General features: G+C 39.5%; 1 long non-coding RNA gene and 1 pseudogene across 1 annotated transcript; one reads left to right on the forward strand and one right to left on the reverse strand.

The window, feature by feature from the left end:
• The first annotated feature begins 591 nt into the window (after nt 1-591).
• On the forward strand, nt 592-2,955 carry LOC118613603 (annotated as a pseudogene).
• A 1,504-nt stretch (nt 2,956-4,459) lies between these two features.
• On the reverse strand, nt 4,460-12,388 carry LOC107501672. Its single transcript, XR_001594832.2, has 3 exons — nt 11,829-12,388; nt 10,398-10,475; nt 4,460-4,586 (listed from the first exon to the last, which is right to left on the reverse strand). It is a non-coding gene; the product is annotated as an uncharacterized LOC107501672 (long non-coding RNA).
• Nucleotides 12,389-22,868: the final 10,480 nt, after the last annotated feature.

A 22,868-nucleotide genomic window follows, 5' to 3' on the forward strand; every position in this document is an offset into this window, starting at 1 on the left:
AATTCAATTTGCTACATCTGTATTCAAAGGTTTATACAAAAATAATAATAATAATAATAAAGCCTATCAGAGCTCTGTGTGTGGTTGTGAAGTTTAGAGAGCAAGTATAGGCTGAAACCTAGTTGTGTCATTCCTTGGGTTAATACAGCCTGCAATCAGGCCAGGCCCTGATCTTCAGCCAGGAGGGGCATCCTTTTCTTTGCACATGGGTAACGAGGGGAAACAGTTTGCCACCTCAAATATGCCTTTTCGAGATATTAAACTGGTTATTTTTAAGAAACAAAAGACTCAGGAAAAAATCTTTGACCATCCCTCTAACTGCCTAAAAGAATTTAGAGTCTCCTCCTTTCTCTGTGGTTCCTTCTTTCAGCCTTTACTTACGTATACCTCATCAGACCCCTATTTTGAGACAGCTTTCTTTCACCCTCTTCCTCATCTTTTGCCTAAATTCTCCCAACCTTCATCCCTTCTCTTGAGGACTTTGCCACTTCATTGCCAGGGCCATGACAACACTTTTGGGCCTAACTAAATGCAACAATCCAGCTACAGCTGTGGCGGTCACATTTCCAGTCTCTGCAAACCCGCAGCACGATGCCATACTGTCACAGCACTCACCCTCAGACATACACTGCCACCTGGTGGCCTACTGCGAAAGGTATCTGGCCACACCCAGATGGTGCTGGCAACAGGCCTGAAGGCAGATTTACAAAAGCCCTAGAAGCTGGCGGAATAGACCGTGTTAGCTCGCTAGTGTTTGGTAAGAGCATTTTCTCTGGCTGAAACTATCTTCCCAAACATGTTCCTCTCAAAATTCTTTTTTATCTTTCAGAGTCCAGCGTGAATGCCACTTTTTCCATGATCCCCGTTCTGATCTTCCAAGTTTGAATATCTTACTTCTCTAAAAGTACTACAGAGTAGGTTCAGCATTTCATTTATACCTCTTGTGGAGCTTCTCATTGCCTATTCCAAACTATTTCTCATCTTCTAGTACCTCAAAATCTCAGCTCTTCTGGAGTACATGCCATTAGGATAGTGTAATCATCTGTTGGGTAACTTCCCCTCATTCCCTGGAAATTTTAAAACCTGATTCATCCTTCGTTTACACCGCACCCACTGTTTTCATTCTCAGTGACTTCATCATTCATGGAAACAACTTGTCCCATAAGCTGGCCTCTCAGTTTCCTGTCCACTCATTTCCAATAATCTTGTTTTCCAGCCCACCTCCGTCACTCATTATCATGGTGACACCTTCACCTTGGTCATTAATACTAAATGCACTCCTTCCAAAACCTATATTTCTTACATTTCACCCTGATCATCACTTCCTTTTTATTTATTATTATTTTTATCCCCCCCCCACACCCTTTAATTCCCCACCCCTGACCTATGGATGTTGCTGTCTTCCCTTAAGAAGTGGTTCCCTGAAGATGAGGCATCTCCTCCCACACACTCGGGTGCGCGCACCTGGGGCCTGGCATGCCTGGAGTATGGTCTGTGGCTCCACCTGGGGAGTGAACCCAGGACCTTCTGGGTGTAAAGCAGACGTGCTCACCGCTACACTATGGAGCCACTCATCACCTCCTTTTTAACAATTTGATAGAAGTAGGATCTCTAAGTTATTAATCATACTAATTTTTCACTGCTCATTGCGCTTCTTCAACTTTACTTTCTATATCACCCAACTTGAATTCTTGGATTCATCACTTTAAACACTCCTGTGCATAAACTTTCAGCTCCCTGGCACTTCTTTCCCTTTTATTGTATTCCCTGGTAAAATCCCAGCCCTTGGTTAGATCCAGCTTTACTTATTCTGCTTGCTTGCACTCACTAACTATATAACTAAACAAGCATAGCTGGAGAAAAATCCAGCAACCATGCTATCTGGTCTCACGTTAAATTCAGATGATATCTCGAGTGGGCTGACAGCACTGCTCTACAAAAGCTGTTTCCCCAAATCAATTCACTCCCTATTCTCCAAGAACACAATTTCACAGCTTTTCCTCTCCTCAAATGTCCTAGCTAGCTCTCTTCTTCTTTTTTTACTCTCAGCTGACAATCTCATTTCTTATTTTGTTGAAAAACTAGAGAGAGAAATCTCTCTTCTCCCTACTTCTGATTTGACTGTCAGTATCCACACACTCAGGTTCCCTCCTGTTGAAACGCATGTCTTGTCTCCTGCTCCCTTCTCAAGGCCAGCCCCTCCACTAGAGAACTGGATCCTTTTTCCTCTCACTTTACTCAAGAATTCTGCCCTAAAAGTATTTCCCTTATATCATCAAAATGTCCCTTTCTACTAGACCCATGTCATAATATCTCTTAAAAAGGCTTTTTCTTAGATAAAGACAAAATTCAGAAAAGTGGATACTTCTGAATTGGCATAAGGCACTAGAAGAGAATATTACAACACCTGTGAGATTCTATCTCTAAAGCAGGGTGGAAGGTATAAAGCTGTTCATTTAAAAAATTCTTGCCTTTCTCGTGAAAGTGGTGCTGAATGTGAAGAAGGAAGCCCTTGCCTCTCCCAAAGTTGAAGCCAAAGTGAAAGCTGTAAAGGCCAAGAAAGCAGTGCTGAAAGGTGTCTGTGCACTGCAGCTCTGAAGGCAGTTCAAAAATCCTCGAAAGAACACTTCCAGAACAAACAATCTTGACCACTATGCCATCTTCAAATTCCCCCAGACCCCAAGTCAGCCATGAAGAAGATAGAAGACAATACACTTGTGTTCATTGTGGATCTCAAGGCCAACAAGCACCACATCGAACAGGCTGTGAAGCAGCTCTGTGACACTGATGTGGCCAAGGTCAACACCCTGACCAGGCCTGATGGGAGAGAAGAAGGCATATGTCCAAATGGCTCCTGACTACGATGCTTTGGATGTTGCCAACAAGACTGAGATCATCTAAACTGAGTCCAGCTGGACTAAATATAAATTCGTCATAAAAAATGCATATAATACATATATCCCTTCATAAAATGAAAGAAAGATAAGTCTTCTTTCAATCTTAAGTACCTCTGAAGATGAGCGCTCCATCTCTGTGCTCCCTTTAAAGTAAAATTCCTCCAATTCTTTAAACCATTCTTTATTAAATTTTCTCCAGTTAAGCTTTTGTCCTGCCTGCTCTATTTGAACTATTCCTGTCAAGTTATCAACAAATTCCATCTTACCAAACCCAATGGTCACTTTTCTATTCCTTCTTACTCAAACACTCAAAAACATATAATAAAACCGATAACTCCCTTCTTGTTCAAATAAATTTCTTCCCTTGACTTTTGACATACCAATCTGCCATGGTTTATGATTTATTTCATCATGTTTTTTCAGCATTTTTATATGCTGGAGTATCACGGAGGTTTAATCTTTCAAACTCTTTTCTATATATTCTCACTCCCTGGGTTCTCCTCCAGGCCCATAGCTTTAAGTGCTGTTTATATCAAACCTCAGTCTTCTACTTGGACCTGATCTCTACATGGAGGGCTAATGGGAATTTCAAATCCAGGAGCACTCTTGGCTTCTGCTCCACTCCTCCATTAACTTGCTCTTCCTCTACGTTTCCTACCTCAACTGCTTAAGCCAAAACCAGAGAAACTGGTATCGATTTCTGTATAGCCTTCAGACCCCATGCCTAATGCATTAGCAAGTCTTGCCCGCTGACTCCTATTACTACCACCTTTGGTCAGGCCACCATTATCTCTATGAATACAATGGCCAATAACTGGTTTCTCTGCTTCTACAATTGTCCCCATACAGTTCATTCCTCAATCAACAGGAACAGTAATCTTCTAAGAACATAAATCTGCTCTTATTTCCTCCCTGGTCAAGACCCTTCTAGTGGCTTTCCATCATATTTAGAAAAAAAAAATTAAATTATTAGGCCTTATATGACCTGTCTCTGGGCTGCATCTCTCACTTCATTTTCTACCATGTTCTTCTTCTTGTACTCTACTCTTTTCCTCCTGTCCTTTGAATGGTCCATGGGCCAAATGTAGCCTACGGTGCATTTTATGTTGTTGTTGTTTGCTTTTTTAACTTTTAATTTTGAGATAATTATAGATTCAAGTGTAGTTGTAAGAAATAATACAGAGATCCCATATACTCTTTACCTAGCTTCCCCTAATGGCAATATCTTGCACAATATAGCACAATATCACAACCAGGAAATTGATATTGATAAATCTACTCCTTATTCTGATTTTAGCAGTTTTACATGCACTCATTTGTGTGTGTGCTTAGTTCTATCAGAAGGATTCTTCAGCGAAAAAAAAGAAAAAAGAAAGGAAAGAAAAATAAAAAGAAAGATCCCTCCTGTTTACCTTTTATAGCTAGACATCTCTCTCCCATTCCTAACCAGTGGCAACTATTAATCTGTTCTCCATCTCTATAATTTTGTCATTTAAAAAACTGTTATATAAATGGGGCCTATCTTAAGTTTGGCCTACAATGAAAGAATACCATAGACTGGGTGACTTAAACAACACACATTTATTTCTCACAGTTCTGAAGGCTAGAAGTCCAAGATCAGGGTGCCAGCATGGTTCAGTTGGTGAAGGTCCTCTTCTTGGTGTATACATGGCCATCTTCTCATTATATCTTCACATGCCGGAAAAGACAGCAAGCTGGCTCTCTGGCTTCTCATTATAAAGGCACTAATCCCACTCATGAAGGCTCCACCCTCTTGACCTAATTGTCTCCCAAAGGCCCCACCTCCAAGTGTTATCACATTGGGGATTAGATCTCAACATATGAATTTCGGGGAATGCAAACATTCAGTCCATAACGAGATCACATAACATGTAACCTTTGCCTCTTTTCACTCAGCTTAATTCCTTTGAGATCTATCCAAGTCGTTGCCTGTATCAGGTTTGCTCTGTTTTATTCTGTGGTATAAATATACCGTAGTTGGTTTTATCATTCTTCTGTTAAAGCATAATGGATTGTTTCTAGTTCTTGGCCATGACAAGTAAAGCTGCTATGAACCCTCATGTACAGGTTTTTCTATGATTATGTTTTTATATCTCTGGGAGTGCAATTGTTCGGTTATATGCTAAGCACATGTTTAGTTTTATAACTGTCATATTCTTTACCAGCGTGACTGTACCATTTTACATTTCACCATTAACGTATGAATGATTCAGTTTCTCTACATCTTTGTCAGCTAATGATATTATTATTTTTCATTTAAGCCATTCTGATAGGTATGTAGTTATATCTTATTGAGGTTTTATTTTGCATTTCCCTAGTAGCCAATGATGTTAAACATCTTTTCTTATGCTTATTTGTCATCTGTAAATCTTCTTCAGTGAAGTGTCTGTTCATGTCTTTTGCCCATTTTTTTAACTGTTGAGGTTTTTAATGACAGTTTTGTTGAGCTATACCACACATACTATACAATTCACCATTTAAAATGTATAATTCAGTGGCTGTTACTAACAAAGTTGTAACAACCATCATCATAATCACTTTTGGAACACTTTCATCACCCCAAAAAGAAACTCCATATCCATTAGAAGTCACTCTTCAATTTCTCCAAACTGCCAGCCCTAGGCAAACACTAATCTACTTTTTATCTTATGGATTTGCTTATTCTAGACATTTTATATAAATGGAATCGTGTATGTGGTCTTTTGTGACTGGCTTCTTTTACTCAGTATGTTTTCAAGGTTCATCTATTCTGTAGCATGTATCAGTACTCTATTTTTTTAAATTGTTAAATATACCATTGTTTGGATAGATCACATTTTATTTATCTAATTATCGGATGATGAACATTTGGGTGTTTCCACTTTTACGAATAATGTTTAATGAGTATTCAAGTACAAGTTTTGTGTAGACATTTTTTTCATTTCTTTTAGCTATACACTTAGGATTATAATCACTGGGTCATATAATAATTCTATGTTTAACCTTTTGAGGAACTGCCAGACTATTTTCCAAAGCGCATGTGCCATTTTACATTCCTACTAGTAGTGTATGAGGGTTCCAATTCCTCTATATCCCTGCCAACAATTTTCAATGTCTGTACTTCCAATTATAGATAACACAGTGAGTATGAAGAAGTATTTCACTGTAGTTGTGATTTGTATTTCTCTAACAGCTAATGATATTAAGCATCTTTTTATGAGCTTATTAGTCATTTGTATATCTTCTAAGAAGTGTCTACTTTTTGCCCATTTTGCCCATTTTTTAATTGGGTTATTTGTCTTTTTATTATTGAATTGTGATAGTCTTTATATAGGCTAGGTCCATTATCAAATATATGATCTGTCAAAATTTTCTCCCATTTGGTGGGTTGTCTTTTCATTTTCTTGATGGTGTCTTTTGAAACACAGAAGTTTTTAATCTTGATTTAGTCCCTTTGATATATCTATTTTTTCATTTGTTGCCCATGTTTTCAGTGTCATATCTAAGAAATCTCTGCATAATCCAAGATCACAAAGGTTTATCTATGTTTTCTTCTAAAAGTTTTATGGTTTTAGCTCTTACATTTAGACTGTTGATCCATTTTGTGTTGATTTTTATATATGGTGTGAGGTAAGGGTCTAACTTCACTCTTTTGTATATGGTTATCCATCTGTCTCTCCATCATTTGTTGAAAAGACTATTCTTTTGAATTGTCTTGGCATCTCTGTTGAAAATCAGTTGAACATAGACACGTAGGGTTTATTTCAGGACTCTCAATTCTATACCATTGATCTATATGTCTGACTTTGTCAATATGTGGTTTGTAAATATTTTCTTTGTAGCCTGTCTTTTACAGAATAAAAGCTTTCAATATTGGCAATGCCCAATTTATCTACCTTTCTTTTTCACTGCTTGTGCTTTTGATGTCAAGCCTCTGCTTACCTTTGCAAATAAAGTTTTAAATGTAACACAACCATATCCATTTGTTTACATGCCGGTGGCTATTTTTAACTTATAACAGCTGAGTTGAACTATTGTAACACAGACCATAAGGCCTTCAATATTTATTATCTGGCTCTTTACAGAAGAATTTGTTGTTGACCACTTGCTCTAATCTGTAAAGCCTTTAGACTTCAGAGCCTTTATATATGCTGTTCCCTCTGTCTGAAACACTCTTCTCAGGTCTTTTTCTTATGGTTAGCTTCTTATTGTCTTTCTGGCTTCTGCTCAAATTTACCTTAAGAGAGGCCTTCCCTGACCACATTATTTAGAATATTCGACCCTCCCCCCCCCAATTCTACCATTTATGTGTTTACCTTTATTTATTTATTTTAATAAAATTTATTACTTCTTTCACTAGAATATAAACTTTATGAGGGCACTCCCTGGTATCAATAGTGACTGTCATACAATAGCACTCAAGAAATATTTGAATGAATAAATGAGTCATAGAGAGCTACCGCATTTTCCTCGATAAAATATCCTACTTATTACCCTATAAGTTATTTTGTTAGAGGAACAATACTTGAATAAAAGAACAATATGTCTGAATTTCATCACGATTTGTGTAAATGATGTTTATGTGTCATTTACCTCCACGGTATTCCCTAACATATCAAGCTGAGGAGTTACATGAGGCTAGAGAGCAAGAATGTTTGAAAGTCTGTAGCTTTTTTTTCTAACTGTACTCCTTTCTAATCTCATCTTGAACTTGAAGTCCAAAGGGTCTATAATAATGTAGGTTATCTTTTTTACACTATAATCGAGTTCTCCTGATCACTTAAATTATGAATCTGTTGATCTGTCTACTAGGGGAACGATGTAGAGCAGAGCAGAGGAAAGAGAATTTTTTGTATAAAAACATTGGTCATCAGTCAGCTCTAGCACTCACTAGTTGTGTGACCTTAATAACCTACCTTAAGATCTTAAACTTTGATTTCAGACAATAATATCTGAATTCAGTATATAAGTAATAAATTCTCAATTATCTAACATCTTCCGTATGCCAATGTGAGATAATAGAAAAGAAATATATCGGTCTCTTCCCCCAGTTCCTGGGTGAGATCTCCTAAAGCCCTTGTAATGTCCTAAGTGGTAAGAACACCAGGGGCTTCTATTGTTCTAATATTTGTCTTCGACCCTGTCCCTGACACAGGGCTCCTAAAACCCTTTTAATTCCCAAGGGATAAGAGCACTAGAGGTATCTTTTAATATACCTCTAGTATATCTGAGTGGGTTCCAAGATGGCTCCTAAAGGGGAGCTTGTCACCAGAGAGACCAAGCAATGATTAGAAATTTGGTTTGGTTTTCAGTCCCACCGCCCATCCTCCAGCGAGGGAAGAGGGACTGGAAATTGAGTTAATAATTGATCATGCCTACATGAGGAAGCCTCCATAAAATCCCAATAGTATGGGTTTCAGAGAGCTTCCCATCTGGTGAACACATCCATGCTGAGAGGATGACATACTTCAACTCCATGAGGACAGAAGCTCCTACGCCTAGAACCCTTCCAGACCTCATCCTATGTATCTCTTCATTTGTATCCTTTATCATATCCTTTAATAAACTGGTAAACATAAGTAAGTGTTTCCCTGAGTTCTGTGAGCTGCTCTTGCAAATTAAGGAGGAGGTCGTTGGAACCATTGATCTTTAGCTGGTTGGTCAGACAGGAGCACAGGTGATAACATGGGCTTGCAACTGGTATCTGAAATGTGTGTGTGTGTGTGTGTGTGTGTGCGTGCACACACGTGCGGTGGCTGTGTCAAGAAGGAAGGTGGGGGAGGAAGTCTTGTGGGATTGAGCACTTAACCTATGAGATCTGATGCTATATCTAGATGGTGTCAGAATTGAATTAAATTGTAGAACACCCAGCTGGTGTCACAGGGAATTGCTTGGTGTGGGGAGAACCTCCACATTTGGTGACCAGAAGTGAGGTGTTTTGTGCAAGTAGAACAGACATTCACGGAAGAGAAACAGTAGGGAGGCACTGTGTTCTTCCCTACACAGGAAGGAAAAAATTGAGTTTTTCCCTTGACACTAAATACTTTGCTAAGTGTTTAGAATAAAATATATTATCTAATTTAATTGTCACAATAATTGGCAAAGATAGATGTCATACAAAGAGCTAATTATACTGTGTGGCTAATAGGTATGATACAGGACAAACTTTTACAGCCATTTGTATCCAGCTATGTCAAAATGTCCTCGTCAAAAGTAAATTCACTGTTTTTAATGCCAGTAACGACAGCAACAACCATCTTAACCTATACTTATCCTTAATTCCCACCAAAAGTAAAGGGACACTATTCTTTAATTTCTGTATTATTGGGATAGTTCACAGGCTTTTAAAAGAAAACAAAAACAATGGTATATTATACTTAATAATGACAAGGATGGAACAATTAGGAAGCCCACAAATAACAGAAATAGACTATCCTGTGATTTTTGAAATGAAAACAAAGTAGGTTCTAGTCTTAAGTAGTCAAATCTAATTATTAAATAAATATGCAGCAGAGGGAGCTTGTGGAAACTGGGGTGGGCAGGGAGCACAGAGCCTTTGCTCTTAACTGGCAGAGGAGTGAACATTTTTAAGAAAGGATCAGACTAATGTCTATTTTATATCTTGCTCTTTCAGTGCTTCCTCTAACTGTATTTCCAAAACAGTCTTAACAATTAATTGTCATGCAAAAGTATCATCTTTAAAAATGTGTTGACTTTTTAGATTTTCCAAAAGATGGATCTTTTGCAAAATGTGCTGAAGAGCAATTGTGTAGCATGCTCTTCCTCCAGTGCTGCTTCCCTTAGTATGGACCATTAAAAGGTTCATGAAAATATCTGGCACTCTGACATGACAGTCAGTCAAGAAGATACCAGCGTATTCCCAAAGAAAAAGCTTATTTAAAGTCTTTCTGGATGTGATCATGTGTGGTAAACCCTTGACTTCAGGCAATACACGATTTAGCCACCAGATGGTGCCTACGCTACCCCCATCCCATTACTAAGGCACTAACATTAGTTAATACTTTTCTGTGGATCTTCCTCACAATGCTTCGCAAGTAGTATGACTCTGTTGCACCTTAGAGCCTGCTCTATAAAAACAGCTGTTATTATTGCACACATTCATGTAGTACTCAGTGTTACTCTTCACACCTAAACGTCATGGCTCTTTTCAAGGAGATTCCCTCAAGACCAGTTGTGCATAATTTTACCGATGCCTGTTTGCAATTACAGTGCTGAACACAGATATTTTGTCGCTCTTATTATTCTCGATAATATTAAAGCACAAAATGCCACAAATGGCCAGTACTAATTAACTGTGAATAGAACATGGGAATGTTCATAGGCTATTGGCAGCAATAGTCTCTCCTACCACCATTTATGTATGTACATCGCGCATCATCAAGATAACAAAAGTTTAGGAAGATGATAGGTATTGTGATTATTAGCATAACTATGACAAGACAATTTGACACCAATCTTACATACAATCTTAATACTCACGTCCTGTTTGTTGCTCTCCATTTCTCCGCTATACTAAGAATTGCCTCTCCTTCCAATTCCTCTTCAAGATACTGCTTCCTGTAAATTGTGATTGGTTAGTTATTTACATGCTCTATCTACTTAAGGTCCTTAAGAGGCTGTGACTTAGCCCCCTCCCTATCCAATAGGCACACAATAAATACTTGTGGAAGCAGGTGAAACCTTGCATAACTCTAATGTCTTAGATTAACTCAATTCTGGGGTCCTCTAACAAAGCTCTTTCCACTTGTTCAATAGCCGGTGTGAAAAATTTTACCAAGTTAACGATTCTGAGGAAAGAAAAGGAAAAGAGCTGCATCTGTTGAAAAGAGAACAACTATATTTTGAGGCATTGCTCTGTCACCAACTAGCACTCTCTCCCCATCAGCAGAATGAGCAGGGATTAGATTAGATGATCCTGCTGTTATAAACTCCTGTGATTTAACGTGGCTTATTTTGCCATATAAAATTTAAAATATTTTAAATAAGCCACCTCCTCATAGTTTCGCCTTAGCCTAAGTCGCTTCAGTGAGCTGCAGTGGAGTGAGAAACCATAATTCTGCTGACCCAGTTATCAAGTCTGAGGCTGTTTCCTCCTCTACCAGCTCTCCTGACTTGGATGGATGGTTTTGAGGATCAGTAGAGATGCTGTATGTTGAAGCGCTCCTATTATTTCCTGAGTTTATATAAAGGAGGAGAATTAGAACAGACCATGCTTTTGACTATTCCACAGCTTCCTCAATACATTTCTTTTTCATTTCTTTCTACAACCTTTTCATTCCCAGTTTCATTTCTCTACTTTTCTCTGCCTGCTACTTCTTGTCTTTTAGGTTGTCTTCATTTGGTGAGGGGGGTGGGGAGGGGAGGAAGACAAAAACAAACAAACCCCACAACTCTTTTAACTCAAATAAACATACTTTTCATAAAAAGTGATTTGCTACTTAGTGATTTGAAAAATTAACTCAGATGAATTCTTCATGAAAAACCAATGGAAATTCCAAATTTGATCAATGTATTAAACTGGGACAAAATTAAATCTGGTCAAAAGACACTTTCTCAGAAAGGCCTCCTCAGACCCACCCCTTCTCCTTCCCTCAATTTAATATACCAGTCCTCTCCACATTCCATACTTTACATTTCTTTCATAAGATTTATCACTGTGCAGCATTTTATCATATAGCTATTCATTTTCTTGTCTGTCCCTTTCTTTGAATATAAGCTCCAGGAAGACAGGGGCATTGTCCACTTCGTTCACTGTGGGATCCCCAGCACCTAGAGCAGGGCTTGGGAAACTGTAGGCGCTTAGGAAACACCAAATAATCTCTCCAAATACCCTGAGGCTACTCGTTCGTTTCTCTAGAGCCGCAGGACCCCTTCTCCCTTAGCCCAGCCCAATTCTGAGTTACCACCCACCTCTACCGGAGCCCAGCTCCGATGCTCTTCCTCCCACCTGCCGGCCACAGGGACAGCGCTGCGCACCCACCACCCGGACCGGGCAACTGCGGTTGGGCCCTGAGGCTCCGCTCAACCGTCCATCTCCGGGGCCACCCACACCTCTCCGGCTGGTTCCAGGCCGCCGCGCCCGGGAGTGACAGTGACGGCGCCACTGCGCTTCCGCCGGCCCGCAGATCAGCCGTTAGGACCCCCGCGCTGCTCCGAAATGCTAAGGATTCTGTTTGGAATGATCCGTTGACGTGGTAGGAAAACGTGACTCAGTTTATCCGGCTCCCGTCTTAAGCAAGACGCATGCGCTGCCCGCTGTGTGAGCGAGGGTGCGGCTCGCGAGTCCCGGCCCGCGCGGCTGGTCCCGGGCTTCACACCTAACAGACCAGCAGCGCCTGCCGCTGTCCGTCCTACCCCGCGCCGCCTCAGGCGTCTTCGGACGAAGAGATTGGGGAACCCTTTCCGGGGGAAACAGTTCCGGGCCCCACCATCCTCAACGTCGCTGTTAAGAGGGTGTTGGCGTTTCTGCTTTAAGAGATACCCGTTTCCCCTCACCGCCTCCTCGCCCCCGCCCCCGCCCCTGCCCTGAGTGAGTGCTCCCAGCTGTCGCCGCCCGGCCAGCCAGTCGGGGGGTAGAGGCCAAGATAGCACTCTTAAGAAGAAAAACCCAATGCCATTTCCTTCACCTCCTGCAAAGAACTCTGCAGGGTGATGGGTTTACGAGTAATACAGGTCGCCCTCTTCTGCCTCGTTGGTGTTGTCCAGGGAAGGGGAGGACCCCCAAAGACAGAACACAAAGGTGTTTTGGAGGGATTGTTCTCTCCTGAACAGGATTCATTTGAAGCATCACCATGATAACGTGGCCTTTGGAAAGGTTTGAGTCAGTAGTGAAAGGTTTTTGTTTGTTTGTTTTGTTTTTTAAGGTCTATACTGCACTTTCCAAAAGAAAGTATCCCAATGAACAATACACACATGAAAAGGTATGCAACTGAATAGGTCACCAGGGAAATCCAAATTAAAACCACATGAGATCGTACCCTAGACCCACGAGAATGGTTAAAATGGAGGAGGAAAAAGAAAGAGAATGGCTGACATGGGAGTGTAAACTGATGAATTAGTGCAATCACTTTGGAAAACTATTTAGCAATATTTATTAGAACAGAATATAGGCCTACCCTATGACCCAACAATTCCACTTCTAGGTATACACTCAACAGAAATGCGTTCATGTGTTCATCAAAAAATAGGTGCCAGAATGTTCATCTCAGCAATATTCATAATAGCTCCAAACTGGAAATAATCCAAATGTCCATTAAGAGAAGAATGACTATATACATTGTGGTATATTCACATCACGGAATATTGTATAACAAGAGTGAATGTAATTACAACAACATGCAAGTATATGGATGAATGTCATGAAATTAAAAGAGACCAGGTGCAAAAGAGACCCTGTCGAATGATTCTGTTTCTATAAAGGTCAAAAACGGGCAAAACTAATGGTTTATGGTGTCATAAATCTAGATTGTGGTTACCCTTTGGGTTGTTGTGAATGGACAAGGACACCAGGGTTTCTGTGATCTGTGAGTGTGTCTGGGTGTTGTTAACTTTGTAAAAACAATCATCCAAGTGAACATTTTTCCATATGTATTTTACTTTAAGAAGTTTTTAAAGAAAAGAAGCCTAAAGTATTAATTTGTTCAACTTCCCCACTGTTCGATTTAACATACATTCATTTTATAATTACAATATATAAGGCACTAGTAGGCACTATGGAGTCCTGGAAAGATATTTCTGTTTCCAGGAGTTCATAATTTAGGAGGTGGCACAAGCATAAAAGCATTGCTTGAGAATAGTCTTTGCTACTATGCTAATTGTTAGGGCAATCCGAAATAATTACTTTGGAAGAAAGTTGGGGAAAAGAACATGCATGTAGGCAGAGTTTCTGAGTTAAAGGGATCTTAAGATCCTACTAATTCCTTGTGGGCAGGGGCTAGGGTGATCAACTGTCTCAGTTTCCTAGAACTGAGGGGCTTTCCCGGAGGTAGAGACTCTTAGTGCTAAATCCAATATATTCCTGGTCATTATGGGCAACCTGGGACGGGCAGTCACTCTAAAAGAGGCTGAGCCTGATTCAACTTTGAACTTGTTGAAGTATCTAACACATAGTCTGGCTCATAGAAGATGCTCAATAAGCTCAATGATTGTCGAAATGAAATGGGGGAAGCCATAATAGAAATAAGGGTACCTATTCAAGTGACATCAATTGTTTTATGGGGGCAGAGAATTGTGGGAAATATGGGTTAGGACCAGGTTGAGGAGGGCCTTGAATGCCAGGCTAAATAGTTTGGATTACATTTCATTGACAATTGGTAGCCATGGAGTGCTTTTGAACAAAAGGAATGACATAAAAATAAAAAAGAAAACAAAAACCCTGTGCTCTTTCTTATTAAATCTGGGGGACAAGTTAGCATAAGTAGAGTATACAAGCTGACATCCAGGTAAAAGGTTTTTATGAGTCCAGAAAAAAATTAAATAATAGACTCTTAGAACTATAAGGGAGCTAACCTAATGCCTTATTTTTTCATTAACAAATTTTCTTATTATATGCTCTTTTTAGACACAATTTCTTCCATACTTCTTCTTCTCCCTTCTTGAATGTTAATATTTATTTGTAATATGAATTTTAGTTAGCAGTAAGTGAAGGCCCAGTGGTAAAGCAGGGCTGGGCAAGAAGCTGCCTTTTTTCCCTGCAAGGGCAGTGACTTCAGTGGTTTCATAGCCCTGCCGCACTGGAACCAATTGTTCACTGAGAAAAGAAAGGACAGGTAATATTTTTCCTGAAGTTAAATTTATCCAGTTCTTAAATTGAATATAGTTCTGAGAGTATAACCTTCCCAACTTTGGGTGTTCTAAATGCTAATTTTTTTATGAAATGATGGTGATGGTAGATAGTAGTTGGTAATGTCATTATTGACAATATAAAAAGTTCTCTGCTCTCCCTTATGTCCCTGTTGGTTTATAAAATGAAATAGTCTAAAGCTTCTAGTTCATAGTCCTTTCAATCTACTTATTACCAAGGAGAAATGGAAAACGTAGTACACATACACTTGCGATGGATATGGCTGACCCACATTCCATCTCCTTTTTATATGCTTTCCTATATTGCAGAGGCTGGAAACCCAAAAACCAGATTTTCCAGATTTTCTTGCACCTTGGATTGTAGTTCTAAGTTTTGATTTATCAATAATTTGCACACCCAAGACACAGGTAGAAGTAAGAAGAAGAAGTGAGGCAGAGGCCGTCTTCTGGTGCTTTGCCTGTTGTCGGCCTGCACGATCGTGTTATGTTGAGGTTTTCTGCAGTAGTAGTCCGGAATCCCTTCACATGGACACTGAAAGCTGTTGAGGTAGTGTTAGCAACAGTAGCTTCCTGATTCCTGGATCACAACGAGGGGACTGTGTTCTTGAAGTCAACAGTTTCAGCGCTAGTCTCCATTCCTCCCCTCCTGAAGCCTCCCCGGTAGAAGGGTTTAGTAGTCTCATTCTCAGAGCCATTTCTGGGATACTGCAGGGACCCTGCTGTTCCGGTTCTTTCAGTGATTTTTTAAGCACTCATGTCCCTGTATTAATGCATTTTCTGCTTAAAATAAAGTAGTTTCTGTTTACTGCAAGCAACCCTGACAGAATACTGACTGGGTGATAGTAAGTACATTGTCCCTCTATGGCTCTATCAGCCTCTCCCATACCCCTGCCTTCTCTTTTCCTTCTTTCCATAAATGCAGTATAACCTTGTGTTTTCATCCTTAGTCTTTAGAGGTCTTGTAGCTGTTTCTTGGGGGTTCCAGAGAGGAAGAAAACTCTTGATTACTGTTTCACAAGGGGGTGGGAGGGTGAGAAGGGGTAGAAGCTAGGCAACAGGAGGTTGAGGATTTTTCTAAGGTCCAAGATTCTATCTATTATCTGACCCAGTGTCTCATGTTCTCACCAGTCAAGATGCCACTGGTTTACTTTGTCGACATAAGAAACATCCAAACTTATAGAGAATTTTTATGAGTTTTATTTGAACCAAACTGATTACATATGCTGGTGAGCAAAATCAAAAGTGCGCCTGAGAATGTTTTGCAGCTTCTCTTATGCATTTAAATTAAGAAGGAAAGTAAGAAGATTACATGGCTGTGATGGAAAACAAGGTGGGGACAGGATTGTAGAATAGTTAACAAGATGATGTGCTCTCTTGAGGGTGCTTATGGCTTATTTAGAAGGTCTATTAACCTAGATGAACAGAAACAATGGACAGGCCTTGCTTAAGGCAAAGATGAACCTTTTACTAAAAAGTTATATACCTGGGATATGTCTATTCGCCATGACCTGCCCAACTAGTAAATTATGAGATCAGACTGTAAGGTTACTTTTCATAGAACCACATTTTACATCCACAATTGTTACATGCTGGCAGGCTTGGATCTACGATTAAGGAACAATGACTTTTTGTCTTAGACTCTAGGTCTCCTCAGAAACAATTTGTACTTTGGCTTATTGGGCATCATCAAAGGTAAAGTGATTGTGCTATCAATGTATGAATTATTAACCTAAAAATCATTTTGTATGTTTGTACATAATCCATATAACATTTGGGATATGGATGAACTGCACAGGCCGATCTGATCATACATTTCTAGCTGGGCATATCATGGTGGACAGTCATGCCCAGACATATAATTTCTTTAGTAAAAGGCTTATCTTTGCCACAAGCAAGCCCTGTCCATTGTTTCTGGGCATCTAGGTTAACACACCTTTGCAATGTCTATTGTCAGACCCTTCTAAAGCATGGCCACCCTCAAGAGAGCATAATCTTAATTTGTAATCCACCTTGCTTTCTCCCACAGTCCTGTGATCTTCCTTACATCACTTTTTAATTTCAAATGCATAAAAGAAACTGAAAACTGTTATTCTCTGTAGTATTTGAGACCTTGCTCACAGGCATATGTGATCAATTTGGCTCAAATAAACTCATAAAAATTCTCTATACAGTTGGACATTTCATACACTGACAGGAACAAAATCTACTCTTCTCTCGTTAACACAATTCTTGAAAGTTTTCTTAACATTTCCCACTCCCTCCGCCCCCTGCCCTTCGGCATAAGCAACATACACCTTATTATGCTAGAATAATTTATGGCCTTGTAACAATTTTCCCATGGGACTTTCATTATTGCAAATATAGCTGCTTCCTGTTCTTCCCTTTATTTCTAAACTATCGTCATAATGATACCGAAAAACAATATAACATACTACTGTCTTGTAAACTATCTGACCTAGATCCCAGAAAATCATAAAAAGATGGGATTGCTTCAAATAAACAGAAAGTATCTGTTGTTGAATCTTGACCAATAACCCTGGCAAGGCCCTGCAGTAGGGGTAGTTATGATGCTAATGGGAAGTTCTTGCACTGTTCTCTCAGTTTCAGAGCACAATTTTTAGACCAAGTTAAAGTGTTGCTGAAGTCGAGCTATAAGAAAAAAATCTGACTCAGAAACATGTACATTTGTGCTGGGTATCTCTCAAAAAAAAAAAAAAAAGTGTCTCTTAACACAAATAGTATGTCCTTCCTGAATGTCAGATTGTAGGTTAAACACCTTATTTTCTAGTCACTGCATGTAGAAATCATCTAATCCCATCTATCTTTTCAATCTTTCTTGGAAGGCAGGTTGAGGGGAAATCTGCTTTCAAATTTTAAAGGCTTCGGGGTGTTAAGGAGAAAATGATAGCATTTTCACAGGTAGGTATTTTCCCAGGTGGATCTGGGAAGCACATCTACTTCTTAATTTATGGCTGGATCAATCCAGGTGGTGAGTGTGAAACATTTTTCCAGGATCATAAAATTAGCGTAGATCCCTTTAAAACCATATCCTAAAGGTCTGGCATCTTTAGAATTTGCCCAATATGCTTTATAAGTCTTCTCATTCTGGTTTGGTTCAGATCATCTACTATGTATCTGACTGCTGCCAGGCACCAGATATACAACCATGAATAAAATACACTTTCTACCCAAGAAGTTTTTTGTATGTGATTAATGCCCTTTCTTCAGTCAAATCTTTACTGTTCCTTCACCTCCACCTACCTTCTCGGATTATTTTTATGAGGTTTCTTTAGACACCCACCTGCTTGGATACTGTGATCCAGGTCATCCTTAGTTTTCCATGCGATAGCCTCGGTTTCCCTAACCTTCCCTAAAGGCAGGTTTTTTTCCCTTCTCCTTTCCTCTCATTCATTCTTTTAGGTAACATAAGTAAACGGGAGACCAAAGGCTCTTAAGAATGTAATTTTCATGTGTATTCCAGAAAGCCAGGGTACACGCAAACTTCATTGGGTAAACAGGAAACTATCACCCCCATGCAGGAAATGACCTTGTTTGAGGGCAACGAGGTGCTGCCGATTTTCCTTTTTCCCTTCAGTTCCTTTCTAAACTCATTTCCGGGTTTCAATCAATTTGGTCTTTCACTACAATTACAGAGTCCGGCGGGCTCTTCCAAAGTCCCACCCTAGACAACGTCCCTGCGAGAATGGCCAATAGGCCCTTCTCTGTAGTGGACATTTTTATGCCTTGTTTTACATCACTGCAAAGTTCAACCAATCAGTAGTTGGGGTAGGAGGTACCAAAATAATCTTCACTTCCTCTCCAACTAGCCTCCCCCCTTTGCTTGCGTCATTCTGATAGATTACTCAGATGGCCAATGAACAAGCAACCTTGGGCCCAGCCTACCTTAAACCCAAGCAATTAAAATGAAGATGGGGGATTGGGGCGGAGAATGGAAAACTTGTCCCTCATTTGGAAATGGTTTGAAGAGGTGCGTCCGGATCTTGTGTACTCAGAATTTTACAGTAGCGATCACAGCATGCTGTATATCTCAAATGCCCCAGTTCTGTCCCCCTTCGACCTCACCCTTCACATCCTTCCATCCCCTCCCCTCCGCGCCCGATTCAGTAGAGCACATCCCCATCCTGAATCTTCCGGAAAAGAATCAACCCCTAAAGCCCGGTGCTTTACACACTCCTCCCGGTGCCAGTAGAGTAGCGGGAAGGAGAGACCCTGCAGCCGCTGGCGCCAGTCTTTCCATTCAGTGCGTCTCTCCTCCCTTCCCCACGTTCCCGGGTCGGAGCTGACACGGGAGTGGGAGGAGCTGAGTGCCTGCTCGTCGAGGGGAACGGCTAAAGCTTCTTAAGGTGGAACAAAACTGTTCGGTGGCTGGGCCTCAAAACAACTGGGGTGGGACGTCCTTCTGCCTCTTTATCTAGCTTCCCACCCAGACTATCCTTAGTTCTAGTGTTATTTTTAGGAAGAGTAAACAGGTTAGGTAGAGTGTATAAAGTTCTGTAAAGGAAATACAAACCATGGGGAGAAGTGATTTAATCTCTTCTGCGGTGTTTTCTCCTGAAATTGCCTTCTAAAAGTAGCTAAATTTTTTATGATGTGTAAATGTGAGCTCGAATTTTGTCTGATAAATATATCTAAATGAATCGTTGTGTATGTTACGTTTATTCTCTCCCCACTAGATCTGACTACAGCCTTTAAAGGACTTTGTACTGAGTGGCTGCGGGGGATCTCCTATCCTTTTACCAGTGTCCCCCTTAGCTGGAAGAGAAGAGGTGGTATATTTTGTGGACTTGAAGTCTTGGCTCTAGCTCACACTTCTCATTTGTAAAATGGAGATAGTAATACCTACTTCCTAGGTTTAGTGCGAATACCAAAAGACATAGTATAAATGAAAACGTTGTAATCTGAAAGCTGTAAATAAACATTAAATAATATTATAAATACGAATCATATAATAGTAAACATTTACATCATCCTATGTTCCGACACTTTTTAAACAGTATTTTTAAAAACTATGTATTTTGTAAAACTTCAGACACATACAAAAGTAGAGAAAATAGTATTTTTTTTAAGTGCTAATAAGCAACACTTGGCCTATCTTTTAACCTATGACTCTCTACTCCATCATTTATTTTGAAGCAAATTTCAAATATTTCATGACTACTTCCATATGCATCTTTAAAAGATAAAGATTCTTAAATAATAACAATTTCATTAGCACATCTAAAATATAACAATAATTTCTTGATATTACTAAAGTTAAGATTGAAATTTCACCAATTGCTTTATAATATTTGTTCTAGCTGGGTTTTTTTTTTTTTTCTAAAACAGGATTCCCACAAATGTCCCATATTGTGTTTGACAGGTATGTCTCTTGATCCATATATATTGCATTTGGTTCAAGTGTGTTTTAAGTCTCTTTCAATCTCTAGGTCCTCTTTCCTCATGCACTTATCTAAAATGCGTTAAATGCACAAAGTCATTTACCAGTCCTTCCATAACGCTATGAAATGGGTACTATTATTATCACCATTTTATTGATGAGAAACTGAGTGACAGAACAATTAAATGACTTAAATTCTCAATTTCAAGTGCCAAGATGGGATTTGAATACATGAACTTATCCACTATACTAGGTTTCATATAATACACAGTTTTTAAAAAATGCTAACAAAATGTGTAATGTGGCATATTCACCGATATTATGAAGAAGCATTTTGTTCAAGGTCAGCTAACACTCATGAAGAATGACATAATATGCTCTATTACAGAGGAGGGTGGATCCTTACATTTTGATTGCTTTCATGTTTCAGTGACTATATTTTTATTCTGTTTATATGATCCTCCTTAATAGAAAGTAAAAGGAGAATAAATGCAAGTGCTTCTTCTGTCTTAGGGCAAAAACCAAACCAAATCAAACCAGGCTTATAAGTTTTTTTTTTTTTAATTTAAAAAATTACACAAGCAAAAACCATACAAACACTAATTACAGATATTGTAGAAAATAAAGTAAATTAAAATACTCTTTAAGCTCACATCTTCAGTATATATCCATCTATATGTGTGTGTATGTTTACACAAATATACACATATACACGTGCACATATACAAACTTTTAAAATAGGATTTTCTTATTGGAATATATTCAGATATATGAATAAAAATGGTTCTTTAAAATAACAATACCTATTCCAAAAATAGCTAACCTGTAAAGAAGATATAAAAACAACTTCTCACTATTCTACCTTCCAGAATTAAATACCATTACTACTCTTTCAAAAGCTAAGTAGTATTCTATTCTATAGATGTACCATAGTTATTTCACAGTTACCCTATTATGGATATTTAAGTTGTTTCTAATTTTTTACAGTTGCAAATAATGCTGCAGCAAATATCTTGTACATATTTAATAATTTCTTGAGCTTAGTTTTCTTAGTTTCCAGAAAAAGAGAGTCTCATCTCTCCCTAGCTTTTCCATTTTTAGTGCTTTCCACCTCTCAGCACCTGCCCCCGCATTCCATATACATACATAGAAATAAAGGATTGGAAAAAAAAAAAAAAAAACATCTGACACACAGCAAGAATAATCTGATGCCAAAGTATCTGTGTGAGGGGAACGAGTGGATGTTTCAAAGGGGGGGGGGGATACAGCTTTAAAACCTGGATATTGGAAGGATGAGGAGAAAGAAATAGCTCAATTAGGCTTCACTTCCTTTAAGGTAAAGGATGACGTCTAATTCTGACAGCTCAGGACAGTGGAACAGAAGACAGAAGCTGGGTCTTTGGAGTCATTTGGATTTGTTAGTTTAAGTCCTGATTTTGCTACCTACTAATCATGTGAACTTAGACATAGTCAATATCTCTGTCATAGTTTTCTCATCTGTAAAATAGGTATAATAATAGTGCCTTATGGGACTTCTAGAATAATTAAATGTAATAATACATGCAGAGTGCTTAGCTCAATGCCTGGCACATTGTAAATATAATGTAATTTTATATATGTATAATTTAAATAAAGTATCATATATTTAGCAGAAGACAAAAGACTTTACTATCTAAATGTGAAATGTAGTCATCAAGCTGCATGCAGCCTTTTTTTGAGCAATTCAAATATTCTATGCATAATATTTTTTGCTTTCATAATATTTTATGTGATAGAGAGTACAGTAAATTGACAAAAGTTTAGTAGGCCAGAAATGAATGTAAAAGAGTTTGCAGAGGAATAATACGACCAGGAGGTGGGCTCCCTGGTGGCATTTTCTTTTCTGGGGTGGTGATTTTTCTGTAAGTGACAGAGAATGAGAACATTCTACACTCTGGTGACCAGGATAAGAAATGTTATAGAACTGTCAGGCGAACTGAACAATGGTCATATTTTGTATCCTGTACAGTTTAAAAAGTATTTTCACATAAATGATCACATTTGATCTTTACAACATCCTTATTGGGTAGGCACTACGAGTATTAAGGTCCTCTCTTTGCTGACCAAGATTCCACAGAAGAAGGGCCTTGCACAAATCCATAAAGCTAGATTTTCTTATGTTTCGTTCAGAGTTATCTCCATTACACGCTCTTTTATTCCTTTACACATTCACTTATTCAACAAGCATTTGTTGGGCTCTAGGGTGATATCAGAATAACTTAACCCAATCCCCATAACCCTTTGTAAACTATCAAGGGAAAGAGAAGCCCACCAAAGATAGTCTTGAGAAAAAGAGATGTTCATCTGTATACAGCATACAACAGAATGAGAAAAGGTCAGCGTACCAAGATTAGAGTTAAATTGAAATTGACAGTTTGTGTATGGTGTGAAAGAGGGAATCTCCGCAGAGAGAGCAGTGACTCAGTCGATTCCTTGGGTGGGTGGGGAGCTGCGAGGAGCGAGGTGGCTGGCTAGGTGGCGGATGGAGGGGAGTCGGGGGCGGCGCGCGCCTCCCAGGAGCCGGAGTACAGTGGCGCGGCTCTCCAGGCGCAGCGCCCCCCGGCGGCACGACCCGCGGCTCCGCGCCGCCCGCTCCTCCTTAACCCGAGCGGGGAGGCGGTGGCGGCGGCGGCCGGGCGGGCGGGGGAGGGGGAGGGGCGCGGAGTGCGGCGCGGAGGCCGGGGAGGAGCCGGGGCCTGCAGCGGAGCCGA

Source organism: Rousettus aegyptiacus, unplaced genomic scaffold (genome assembly GCF_014176215.1).
Source record: "Rousettus aegyptiacus isolate mRouAeg1 unplaced genomic scaffold, mRouAeg1.p scaffold_m13_p_2, whole genome shotgun sequence".
Lineage (NCBI taxonomy): Eukaryota > Metazoa > Chordata > Mammalia > Chiroptera > Pteropodidae > Rousettus > Rousettus aegyptiacus.